The following is a 13595-nucleotide window of genomic DNA, read 5'->3' on the forward strand; positions in this document are numbered from 1 at the left end:
ATATAGTTTGGCCATGAACTCTGATGTTTAGTCTCAATTCCTAAGAGAGTGCCTTTGCCAGGGTAAGTAGCTTCCCTTGAGTTGCTCAGATTTCTAGAGTCTATTCATGAGTATTATTGCACGCTGTACTTTTTCTGTATCTATTGAAACAAATGTATAATTTAGTTTCTTTATAAATATTGTGATCCACATAATGGATTTTAATGTGAAGTTATTCTTGAATTCTTGTGTCAACCCAACTTGCTCTTGAGTGTGGTCCATTTCTACTGTAAATGTTGTGGGGGTGTTTTTCCCCATTCTATTTTTAGATTTTTTATTTATGTATTACAAGTTAGTTTAATCTATAATTTTCTATTCTTATGTTCCTGTCCAATTACACTAACATGCTTCTAGACTTTTATTTATTTTATTTATTTATTTTTTGACAGGCAGAGTGGACAGTGAGAGAGAGAGACAGAGAGAAAGGTCTTCCTTTGCCGTTGGTTCACCCTCCAATAGCCACCACGGCTGGCACTCTGGGGCCGGCACACCACACTGATCCGAAGGCAGGAGCCAGGTGCTTCTCCTGGTCTCCCATGTGGGTGCAGGGCCCAAGCACTTGGGCCATCCTCCACTGCACTCCCGGGCCACAGCAGAGAGCTGGCCTGGAAGAGGGGCAACCGGGACAGAATCCGGCACCCCAACCGGGACTAGAACTTGGTGTGCCAGCGTCACTAGGTGGAGAATTAGCCTATTGAGCCGCGGTGCCGGCCGCTTCTAGACTTTTAAAAAACATTGGAATACCTTCTGTTCTTTTTCTTTCCTTTACTTTTTCTACTAATGTGTGTGAGAAAATTACCTGTTGCTTGTAGACTCACTATAATTTTACACATTCTCCAAACCACTTTCATTGTAACTTTCTTATATTTCCTCCCACTATTTATTTATTTCAGAGAATCTACAAATTTGTGTGGTGACTACAAAACCATTATCATTGTCTTAATCAATGTCACTCCAGTTTTACTTTTAGAAAGTATTGTATAGGTCGCTGCGACCAACGGCTAACGCTGAGAGACTGAAACAATGCAGGCCACCCGGTCGCTACTCCTTTCTCCGGCTCTGGTCCGCTGTTGTACCAGGGGCCTACTCAGGCCTGTGTCTGCCTCCTTCCTGAGCAGGCCAGAGGACTCGCCTAAACAGCTTCCTGCAGCAGCTCCCCACTCCAGGTCGCCCGGCGGGAATTCCAGACCAGCGTTGTCTCCCGGGACATCAACACGGCGGCCAAGTTCATCGGTGCCGGGGCCGCCACAGTCGGCGTGGCTGGCTCAGGAGCTGGCATTGGCACAGTGTTTGGCAGCTTGATCATTGGCTATGCCAGGAACCTGTCTCCCAAGCAGCAGCTCTTCTCCTACACCATTCTGGGCTTCACGCTGTCCGAGGCCATGGGCTCTTCTGTTTGATGGTCGCCTTCCTCATCCTCTTGGCCATGTGAGGCTCCGTGGGCGTTGCCCACCTGTTCCTGCTGGTTGGACTCCATGCCGATCCTGGTGCTGGAGTGCGCTGAACTTTACCATTAAACGACTTTTCTCTACAAAACAAAACAAACAAAAAAAGTAGTGTATATATGTTAATGCAATTTCATAACCTAATTCACAGTATTCTCTTTAGATTTTAAATTTGTTTTTCTGTTATATTAGTAATTGCGGCTGCTGACTTAAAAAACAGCAAATACATTTTAGGCAACATGATCTGAAATCCAGAGTGTCTGAGTGTGTGTGTGTGGCTCAGGCATTTCCGCCTGGCAATGTTCAACGGCGCGCTCTCCATTTTGGTGCTCTGCACCTCTGCACACCCGGCGATCAGTGATACAATCAATATCACTCCTTAGCGTAGTAGGCTAAGCCGCCATCTGTGGCACCGGCATCCCATATGGGCACCGGTTCAAGTCCCTGCTACTTCTCTTCAGATCCAGCTCTCTGCTATCACCTGGGATAGCAGTAGAAGACGGCCCGAGTGCTTGGGGTCCCTGCACCCACGTGGGAGATCCAGAGGAAGCTCCTGGCCCCTAGCTTCAGATCAGCCCAGCTCTGGCCTGTTTCGGCCATTTGAACCAGTGAATGGAAGACCTTTCTCTCTGTCTTAATGTGATCAATGCATAAGGCTATACAATGTAAAGAGGTGTTGCAGTCTGGAGGTCCCCAAGGCCACCTGTTCGTTCAGAGGTTTGCCAGGAGTCCCAGAAGTCAGAAGAGTCACACTCAAAACTTCAGAAGACTACAGACTAAAATCAGCCAAAGGCGGGGCGCACAGGGCGCAGTCCTGGGGAGATGAGACTGGAGCTTTCGGCGACACCTCCCAGTGGAGTCAGGCGGCGCAGTTCACTTCCAGCAGGATGTGTGGTAGGTTGTTCACTCGCGGCTTGGTGCCTGTTTTTAACAGTGTCAGTTATATTGGCATAGCTGAACTTCCACACAGTGAACCTCAGTCGCCAGTCCTCCTAGAGCTCGCACTGATGCCCCATGGCCCAAGGTCTCCGCCACTGTCTTAGCATAGATCTTGTGGGGCAGACCAAGGCCCCAGGCAAATGGGCTTCTACACCACAGAGCATTCCCACAGCTCTGAGGTTACCATGTGAAGGGCAAATCTTCCTTTGGGAAAGCCAAGTCCTTTACTGCAGAGGTACGCATTAAGAAATCTAATTAATGGGGCAGGTGCTGTGGCGTGGTAGGCTAAGCCTCCATCTGTGGCACCGGCATCCTATATGGGCACTGGTTCAAGTCCCTGCTACTCCTCTTCAGATCCAGCTCTCTGCTATGTCCTGAGAAAGCAGTAGAAGACGGCCCAAGTGCTTGGGCCTCTGCACCCGCATGGGAGATCCAAAGGAAGCTCCTGGCTCCTAGCTTCAGATCAGCCCAGCTCTGGCCTGTTTTGGCCATTTGAACCAGTGAATAGAAGACCTTTCTCTCTGTCTTTGCCTTTCTTTGTCCCTACCTCTCAAAAAATTAATAAAATCCTAAAAAAAATTAGGAAAAAAATCCAACTACCATCCTCAGCTGTTCCAGTGTCCTCTCCGTCCTGGAGCAAACCATCTTTTTTTTTAAGATTTATTTATTTATTTGAAAGGCAGAGTTACAAAGAGGCAAAGGCAAAGAGAGAGAGAGAGTTCTTCCATCCACTGGTTCACTCCCCAAATGGCTGCAATGGCCAGAACTACGCCGATCCAAAGCCAGGAGCCTGGAGCTTCTTCCATGGCCCCTACATGACTGCAGGGGCCCAAGGGCTTGGGACATCTTTCACTGCTTTCCCAGGCCATAGAAGAGAGCTGGATCAGAAGTGGAGCAGCCAGGACTTGAACTGGTGCCCATATGGGATGCCAGCGCTACAGGTGATGGCTTCACTCGCTAAACTACCATGCCAGCCCCCAATTTCCATCTTACTAAATATTGCACCATGGTCCTCTATAATGATTGTAACATCTGGCATTCCCGCATCAAAGTATTTGTTCATCATTTAATCTGGTGTCTACTTTGCGACAGCTGACACTCTAGTCACTGGTTAGACAGAAGTGGACACAGTAGACAGAAATCTCTGTCCTCATATAGCACATTTGGGTAAGAAAAACAAACTATAAACTCTAAAAAATACATAATATTGCATGTCAGAGATGGATCACTGCTACGGACAATAAAGCCAGACAAGTTGCATGGAGGCTTAGGGGGGACAGATTTTAATTCTAAGTGAGGTGATCAGTTAAGGCTTCCATAAGGAGGAGATACATGATAGAAACATTAAAGAAAATGAGGAATCAAGCCACATGGACATCTAGAGACTATTTCAGCCCAAGGAAGTAACCAGTGCAAATGCTAGTGAGGCAGGGGATGGAACTGGCCGTGCCAAGACAGCAAGCAGGCCAGAGTGCCCAGAGCAGAATGAATAAGGAGAGAATAAGAAAACTGGTAGGCCGGCGCCACGGCTCACTAGGCTAATCCTCCGCCTTGCGACGCCGGCACACCGGGTTCTAGTCCCGGTCGGGGCACAGGACTCTCCCGGTTGCCCCTCTTCCAGGCCAGCTCTCTGCTGTGGCCAGGGAGTGCAGTGGAGGATGGCCCAAGTGCTTGGGCCCTGCACCCACATGGGAGACCAGGAGAAGCACCTGGCTCCTGCCATCGGATCAGCGCGGTGCACCGGCCGCGGCGGCCATTGGAGGGTGAACCAACGGCAAAGGAAGACCTTTCTCTCTGTCTCTCTCTCTCTCACTGTCCACTCTGCCTGTCAAAAAAGAAAAAGAAAACTGGTAGAGGGATGGGTCAGGAGGGACTCTATTTCCTACTCCCAGGCCTGCCTCAACACCTGAGTTTCTGGCAAACACCACCCAGGTGTCCCCTAATTCCGTCTGATTCTGGGACTGTGCACCTGGAGATGGCGTCAGATCTCCAGGTGGAGAGCCCCGCCCCCAAGGCTCCCCCACTGCAGATGCCAGTCCTAAGCCCCAGACCGTGGCCTGTGCTTCACACCGACTGGCTTTGTAGGGGTCACACCATCCCCTCCTTGGGTGCCGGAGCAGCTCTCAGAGCGCAGGGAGCGCTTTGCCCTTTTCTTATGAAGGCTACCACAAAGGATGTCTGCGGATGGGACTCCATATGCCCTGTGGGTGCACCACCCTCCAGGAACCTCTGTGTTTGGGCCATGTCTCGGACCAGCCGGCGACCGTGGGGCCACCAAAGGCAGAGTAACGGGCACTGAAAGAATTACAGGAAACACACAGTACAGAGAAGGAAAACAGGGATCTGCATGGCACTGCACGAGAGCCCTGACTGTCGCTGACTTTCTGTTTTTATTGGAACTAGCACACGCTTTAATCATTAACCACGTTCTTTTACAAATACAATGAAGATCCTGTGCTTTCTCTCTGTTAGTTACCCATCATTACTTATCACCGTAATTGGTTCGTTACAGTACATGATCAGAACATGAGCACTTCTATAAATCTTAGTAAAGAACAAAACTCCTCTGCTTCATCCATCTGAGAAAAGGGACGCCGTGCGATCGTGTGACCAGCATCCGACCCTGTCCAGCGTCACATATAGGAACAGGGAGAGCGGTGTTCTGTGACTTGTTGGGAGGGGTCAAGCCGAGGGCAGCCCTACACCTTCACGATAGCTACACTCTATCTAATAAGAAACCCCACCGGGCCATCTGGAAGCCCCTGAACCCAGTCCTCTGGGTATACATGGAGGCTTCTTTACCTAGGGGTGACTAAATCATTGACCACAGGGATCAACTCAACCTTAAATCCCTTTCTCCTTCCTGGAGGTTGGTACCTTCCTCTAAAAGTGCCTTCTTCTTCCTGTGGCCAGCCACAGTCCTAACGCTGTGTAGGGACCCCCAGCCAAAAAACAGCCTCATCACTATAGATTCTGTGTGCCAGGAACCAGGGGCAGAGCCTCCATGTGTGGTTCTTATATTCCAGCATATCACAGGCGTGGAAATCAACGGCTGGCCTCTCTGGAGCAGAATGTCAAGCCAGATGTTAACAGATGGAGATATGGAGTAAATTGGCCAGACTCTGACGTCATGGCTCCAGTGCAGACCGTTTATGCTGGAACTGGGGAAAGGATGAGGGTACTGGCACGAGTAGAGCAGGGAAGAAGGGAAACCAGTCCGGGAGTGCATTATGGAGCCTGTTATCTCTGTGGGCCGTGCCTTCAGTCCCTGTGGGGGGCTTTGCTCATCATAGCCCTAGGAGTGACGGGCTATACCATGTATGCCTGTACACTTGTATATAAAGGTATACATATGTACACACACTGTGTAGCCTAGGAGTAGTAGTCTATACCTTTTACGTTTGTGTGTGCAGTTCTATGATGTTCCCACAATGACAAAACTGCCCTATGACAGTTCTCAGAATATACGCACGTCATCACAGCAACAAATGGCCAAATATAGCTTTGTATAATTTTCTTAGTGGTCACTCTAAGTATTACAATATGCATATAAAAGATCATAATCTACTAATACTTGATGTTTAACCATTTCTGGTGAAGTTCAAAAACTTTATTTCCATTTAGGTACCTTTACTCTATCCACTTTTTTTTTTTTTTTTTAGATTTTATTTATTTACTTATTTGAGAGGCAGTGTTACAGACAGAGAGAGGGAGAAAGAGAGAAAGGTCTTTCATCCCCTGGTTCACTCCCCAAATGGCCTCATTGAGCGGAGCTGGGCAGATCAGAAGCCAGGAGCCAGGAGCTTCTTCTTGGTCTCCCTTGCACATTGCAGGATTTCCCAGGCCATAGCACAGACCTGGATTGCAAGTGGAGCAGCCGGGTCTTGAAATGGCATCACACGGGGTGCTGGCACTGCAGGCGGTGGCTTTACCTGCCACATCACAGCATCTGCCCAATCCTGTATTTTTAAAATAAGTTGGGGAACTCCCTCTACTCCTTTCTTCTGGAAAATGTTGCATGAAGCTGATGTTTATTCTCCTTCAAACTTTCTGCAGAATTATCCAGTGAAACTATCTGAGCCTGGAGATCTTTTTTAGAAGCTTCAAATTTATCAGTTAAATTTCCTTAATAGCTGTGAGGTTTTCAAGTTATTTATTTTATATGTATAGGCTGTGGTAGTTTATGCCTTTTGGAAAATTGGTTCATTTCATCCTAAGTTGCCGAATGTATACGTGTCAAGTTGTCTCAGTATTCTCTTACTACCCTTTCGATGTCTTGGGGGTCTTTAGTGCTATCTCCTGCTTCATTCCTGATATTTGTAATCTGAGTACTCACCACTTTGCTTCATCAGTCTTCATAAATGCTTCTGAATTTTACAGATCTTCTTAACAAATCAGCATTTTCAAATTTTTCTCTATTATTTTCCTATTTTCAATTCCATTGATCTCTGCTCTTGTATTATTTCTTCCCTTCTGTTTGGTTTAGATGATTTTTTTAATGTTTATTTTACTTATTAGAAAAGGAGAGAGAGAGAGAGAGAGAGAGAGATGTGGGGAGCAGCCCGGACTGGACTAAGTTACTGGAATTAAGACTTATTCTATGCATCTGCTCTCCTGTGGGGAGCAACCCGGACTAGACTGAGTTACTGGAATTAAGACTTATTCTATGCATCTGCTCTCCCACAATATGGCGCTGGGAGAGAAGAAAACAGCTTCTACACAGCTGCCTCCAGTTCAGCCAATGAACTGTAGGACTTGCTCCTGGTTGGAGGAGGGCAGCGTACTCGGCGTGTGGGCAGCCGAGTTGGGATTGGCGGAGGAGGACTATAAAGGAGGAGAGAGACGGCATTCACCAGGAACATCTATGGGGAACATCTAAGGGAACCCGTGCAGCCCCCGAGAAAGCCGGCCGGCGGTGTGCCGCTCCCCTGCGGAAGTGGGGAATGCGGCCAGGGGGAACTGCCCTTCCACGGAGGTGGAAGGGATAGTAGCCAACCCGGGAAGAACCAGCAGCAAACCCGGGGAGGGCCGAGCAGACGAAAGAACAGCGCAGGGTCCTGTGTCGCTCCTCCACGAAGAGGGGGAGCGACAGAGAGAGACCTTCCATCTGCTGGTTCACTCCTCAAATGACTGTAACAGCCAAACAGTCAGGGCTGGGCCAGGCTGAAGCCAGGATGCTGGAACTCCATCCTGCTCTCCCACGTAAGTGACAAGGACCCAAGTACTTGGGCCCTCCTGCACTGCCATCCCAGGCACAGTCCTAGGGAGCTGGGTCAGAAGTGGGGTCACTGGGATTCAAACCCAAGTTCCAATATGGGATGCCAGGGTAGCAAGTGGTGGCTTAACCCACTCTGCTGCGGCAACGGCACCCTAATTGTTCCTCCTCTTTCTTTCTAGGCTCCTGAGGTGGAAATTTAAACTCTTGTCTTGAGAATTTTCTCCCATTCTAATTTATGCATTTAGTGCCATAAATTTCCTTGTTGCCGCCAATCTGTGTGTACCTCACAAATTTTGATGGGTTGCATTTTCATTTACAATCAATTCACTGTATTTTTTTAAAGATTTATTTTATTTATTTGAAAGACAGAGTCACAGAGAGAGGTAGAGACAGAGGTAGAGTGAACCAGACATCCGCTGGTTCACTCCCCAGATGGCTGCAACAGCTGGAGCTGCGCCGATCTGAAGCCAGGAGCCAGGAGCTTCTTCTGGGTCTCCCACGCGGGTGCAGGGGCCCAAGGACTTGGGCCATCTTCTACTGCTTTCCCAGGCCATAGCAGAGAGCTGGATGGGAAGAGGAGCAGCCAGGACTAGAACCGGTGCCCATATGGGATGCTGGCGCTTCAGGCCAAGGCTTTAACCTGCTGCACCACAGCGCCAGCCCCTCATTGTATTTTCTTTTTTTAATTTCCTTTGAGACTTCCTTTGACCCATGAATTACTTAGAAGAGTGCTGTCTAGTTTTGAAGCATCTGAAGATGTTCATTGCTTTTCATTATTGTTTCCTAATCTGGTTCCATCAGCATCACTCAATGCACTGTGTATGATTTCAGCTCTTTTAGACTTACTGAGCCTGTTTTAAAGCCCAGGTAATGGTCTATACTGGGGTATACATTCTCTGATCAATCAAAAAGAATGAGTATTCCAATGTTGTTGGGTGGAAGCTATAATAAATTTTGGTTCTATCTTCTTGATCAGTTCTTGAGTTCTATATCTTTGCTGGTCTTCTACCTTCTCTATTGACTATAGAGAGAGGGCTGCTAATGTTTCCAACTGTAACTGTAGGGTTTTGTAGCTCATTGTCTGAGTGGCATCAGCGTTTGCACAGTTGCTCTTCTTGGTGGGTTGACTTCTATGTGATTAGCTAGTGCCCTCTGTCCACAGTCTTTTTTTTTTTTTTTTTTGCCCTGAAATCTATTTTATGTGGTTTAAAGTAGTCACTTCTGCTTTCTTTTGAATCATATTTGCAAAATGTGTCCTTTACCATCGCTTAAGTCCACCTGTTTGGATCATTATATTTGTGGTGGTTTTCTTTTAAACTGCATACGGTTCGGTCACGTATTTTAATCTGCTCTGCCAATTTCTTTTCATTGTCCCAGTTACACTGTTTGACTTAATGTAGTCACTAATACTTGGGGTTCCCTGCTGGCACTTTCTTCTGTTTTCTGTTCTTTGTTTTTCTGTTTTGTATTTTCTGCCTTCCTTGGGTTACCTAAACTTCTTTTAGAATTCCATTTTTATTTATCATGCTTCCAGTAGGTCTTTTCAAATGTCTTGTTTACTAGTTTCTAATTTCATTAGATAAACATAACTTGCACTCTCTGAATGTCAGAGTTTCACCACTTCCTGAGCAGGACAGAGCCATTTCTTACCTCCCTTTGTGTTTCACGCCTCTCCTGTTGCATTCCCTGCCTCCACCCCTGTTTGAGACATTGTCTTAAAAATCTCCTCCACACAAGTTCAGAACCATGTCTCCCAGTGTCCTACTTTCTGTCTAAAATGTGAAGCATAATTTAGAATACTCAAGGAGGAGCAGGGAAGTCTACACATTTTCCTGTATTTTTCTTATCCTGTTCATTTTTTTCATGGTGTTCTAGATTCCTTCTTTCATTGTTTCCTTTCTGTTTAAAGAATTTCTTTTAGCCACCCTTTTATGCTATTTCTGCTGTTGAAAAATTCCGCTCTGACACTACTTTCCCCTTGTGTAGCACGCTGGCTTGACTCGTACTTTCTTTTTTTATTATTTATTAATTTTACATATTTACAAGGTACGGTATGAAAAGTCAGCACAGGTATTCAATGCATGACCATCAGATCAGGTTACTTAGCATTTCCATCTCTGTAAACATTTTTAAAAATTCATTAATCTTAATTATACATCTTCATGGAATACACCATGACATTTCAATAAATGCATACAATGTGCGTTCATCAAGTCAGTGTGATATGTTTCCTTCTCTGTCATTACTTTATGACTGTCGCCTGGAGCTCCTCTCTTCTATTTGCTCAGAAACCATCTGCTATATTAGATAGTTGTGAGCTACACTCACTTCATCCCTCTGCTGGGCAACCCTGGAACTTATTTCTTCTAACAGTAATTTGGTACCCATTATCTCTCCTAGCGTCTACTACTCAGTATTCCATACTCAGTCTGACTTATTTTAGCTTCTACATATGCGGGAGAATGTGCAGCACCTGTCTTTCTGTGTGTGGCTTATTTCATTTAATGTAATGTCTTCCAGCTCCACCTGTTTTGTTGCAAATGACAGGTTTCATTTTTGTGGCTGAATAATATTCCTGTGTGTGTGTAAAATTTTTCTTACCCATTCATCTGTTGATAGATACCTTCACTGATTCCGCATCTTGGGTCTTGTGAATAGCGTTTCAATATACATGGCAGTACAGATGTCCCTTTGCTATAATGATTTCATTTCTTTTGGATATACCATTAGTGGGATTGTTGGATCATATGGCAATACTATTTCTGTTTTTTTAAGAGGAAGCACTATCTTAATAAAGCAAGTAGAAGCTGCTGCACTCCACACAACTGGGGGATTTTATTGGAAGGATAAATCCATGAGACCCAATGACTTTGAGTCTGTTCTGGAGGGTTGCAGGAGTCGGGGCACCCACTTTGGTCCCTGAAGCAAGAGAACCTTGCTCCCCTCCACTCAGTCTATCACTCAACTTGCCAAGGTGGAGCAGCAAACAACCTCTGCTGGGCAGGTGGCTGACCCTGGGAATGCTGTGCAGCTGTCTCCATAGTCAGGGAGACTTGTGTGGATGACAATGGATCCCTTCTCCCTCTGACTGTGAGAATCCTGTGACTGTGTGATAGGACATGGGGTGTGACTGGGTCTCTGGGCAATTACTGGGTCTGGCTTCAGAGGCTCAGAGTTTCGGGGGTGGGGGTCATCATGGAGGGTTCTGTGATCACACTGAGGAGCCCACATAGATCCTTTGGTTCATGTGCCTATGTGAGTAGGGAGGCACTGTGGGCTTATCCTGGGCAATTGGTTCAACTTGGTAAAGAGGGGCGGAGGCTGTGAACATGCTAGCCAATGTGATCATAACACCCGCCTGCTAATGATACAGGAGATCTACCATTCCCAAAGTGGTCGTCAGTCTAGACTTTTGTCGCACACTTGAGAATTGGCCAGGGCTCCCAGGTCCCACCCAGCATACACCTTGGAATATCTGCTGAAGGAGCAGACACTCCAGTAATGCCATGGAGGAATATTTTAAAGATAAAAGGCCTCAGCAGAAAAAAACAACAAGTGGCTAAAAATAAACATAGAGATACAAGAAACATGAACAAACAAGAGAATGTGACTCTCCAAAAAGAACACGCTTTAATATTAGAATGTGAAGAGGAAGACATTGATGAAATGCCTGAAAAAAATCCAAACGATGATCATAAGATTATGTAAAAACACAGAGAAACAAGTACATGGGTTAAAAAATTAATTTGTGGGGCTAGTGTTGCATCATAAATACTTGTTGCCTATAAGAAATATACCTCAGCAACAGAGATGCACAGACTGAAAGTGAAAGAGTGGAATAAGATACTCCACACTAATGGAAAGCACAAAAAAGCAGGGTATCCATCTAATCTTAATATCAGACAAAATAGACTTTGACACAAAAAAACTATTGAAAGAGAAAAGAAGGGCATTATGTGATGATTAAGAGATCAATTGAACAGGAAGAAGTGACTATGTTAAATGCATATGCACCCAATGTTAGGGCACCTTGCTATTTAAAATAGAAGTTAATCTAAGGGAGACGTAAGATCCAATACAATAATATTTGAAAACTTCAACACTCCACTTTCAGCAATGGACAGATGAACTAGATAAAATAAAATCATCAAAGAAACAACAGAGCTAATCGACACTATGGACCAAGTAGATCTAATTGATATCTACAGAGCATTTCATCCCACAGCTGCAGAATATGCATTCTTTTCATCAGTGCATGGAGCAATTCCAGGATAGACCAAATGCTACACCATAAAATAAGAGTCAAAAAATTCAAAAAAATTGAAGTCATACCATGTATGTTTCCTGATCACAATGGAGTGAAGCTGGTAATTAACAAGAACTCTAAAAAATATGTGAATACATGGATACTGAACAACACGCTCCAGAATGAACAGTGGGTCATAGGAGAAATCAAATGCAAATTTTTAATTTCCTAGAAATTAATGAAAAATGACAGCAAAGCATATCACAACTTATAGGGTGGCCGGTGCTGTGGCATAGTAGATAAAGTCACTGCCTGAAGTGCCAGCATCCTAAATGGGCAGAGGTTTGAGTCCTGGCTGCTCCACTTCCAATCCAGCTCTCTAGTATGGCCTGGGAAAGCAGTAAAAGATGGCCCAAGTCCTTGGGCCCTTGTACCCATGTGGGAGACCCAAAGGAGGCTCCTGGCTCTGGCTTCGGATACGCACAGCTACAGTTGTTGTGGCCATCTGGGGAGTGAACCAGTGGATGGAAGACCTTTCTCTTTCTCTCTATCTCTCCTTCTCTCTCTGTGTAACTCTGACTTTCAAAATAAATAAATAAATCTTAAAAAAAAACAAGAGATATGGCAAAAGCAGTGTTAAGAGGAAAGTTTATAGAAATTAGTGGCTACATCAACAAATCAGAAAGGTATCAAATAACTGATCTAACAATGTACCTCAAAGATCTAGAAAAGCAAGAACAAGTAAACTCAAAATTAGTAAGAGGAAAGAAATAATTAAAATTAGAAGAATCAATATCATCAAAATGACCATTCTCCCAAAAGCAATTTATAGATTCAATGCAATACCAATCAAAATACCAAAGACATTCTTCTCAGATCTGGAAAAAATGATGCTGAAGTTCATATGGAGACACAGGAGACCTTGAATAGCTAAAGCAATCTTGTACAACAGAAACAAAGCCGGAGGCATCACAATACCAGATTTCAGGACATACTACAGGGCAGTTGTAATCAAAACAGCATGGTACTGGTACAGAAACAGATGGATAGACCAGTAGAACAGAATAGAAATACCAGAAATCAATCCAAACATCTACATCCAACTTTATTTGAGCAAGGATCCAAAACCAATCCCTGGAGTAAAGACAGTCTATTAATGGTGCTGGGAAAATTAGATTTCCACGTGCAGAAGCATGAAGCAAGACCCCTACCTTTCACCTTACACAAAAATCCACTCAACATGGATTAAAGACCTAAATCTATGACCCAATACCATCAAATTATAAGAGAACATTGGAGAAACCCTGCAAGATACAGGTACCGGCAAAGACTTCTTGGAAAAGACCCCAGAAGCACAGGCAGTCAAAGCCAAAATTAACATTTGGGATTGCATCAAATTGAGAAGTTTCTGTACTGCAAAAGAAACAGTCAGGAAAGTGAAGAGGCTACCGATAGAATGGGAAAAAATATTTGCAAACTATGCAACAGATAAAGGGTTAATAACCAGAATCTACAAAGAGATCAAGAAACTCCAAAACAACAAATCAAACAACCCTCTCAAGAGATGGGCCAAGGATCTCAATAGACATTTTTTTTTTTTTTTTGACAGGCAGAGTGGATAGTGAGAGAGAGACAGAGAGAAAGGTCTTCCTTTTGCCGTTGTTTCTCCCTCCAATGGCCACCATGGCTGGCATGCTGCGGCCAGTGC

General features: G+C 45.0%; 1 pseudogene; it reads left to right on the top strand.

Annotated features, from left to right (window-relative positions):
* Positions 1–1028: 1028 nt before the first annotated feature.
* Positions 1029–1568, top strand: LOC138843892 (ATP synthase F(0) complex subunit C1, mitochondrial pseudogene; annotated as a pseudogene).
* The last annotated feature ends 12027 nt before the right edge of the window (positions 1569–13595 follow it).

The sequence above is a fragment of the Oryctolagus cuniculus genome, chromosome 1 (assembly GCF_964237555.1).
Source record: "Oryctolagus cuniculus chromosome 1, mOryCun1.1, whole genome shotgun sequence".
Lineage (NCBI taxonomy): Eukaryota > Metazoa > Chordata > Mammalia > Lagomorpha > Leporidae > Oryctolagus > Oryctolagus cuniculus.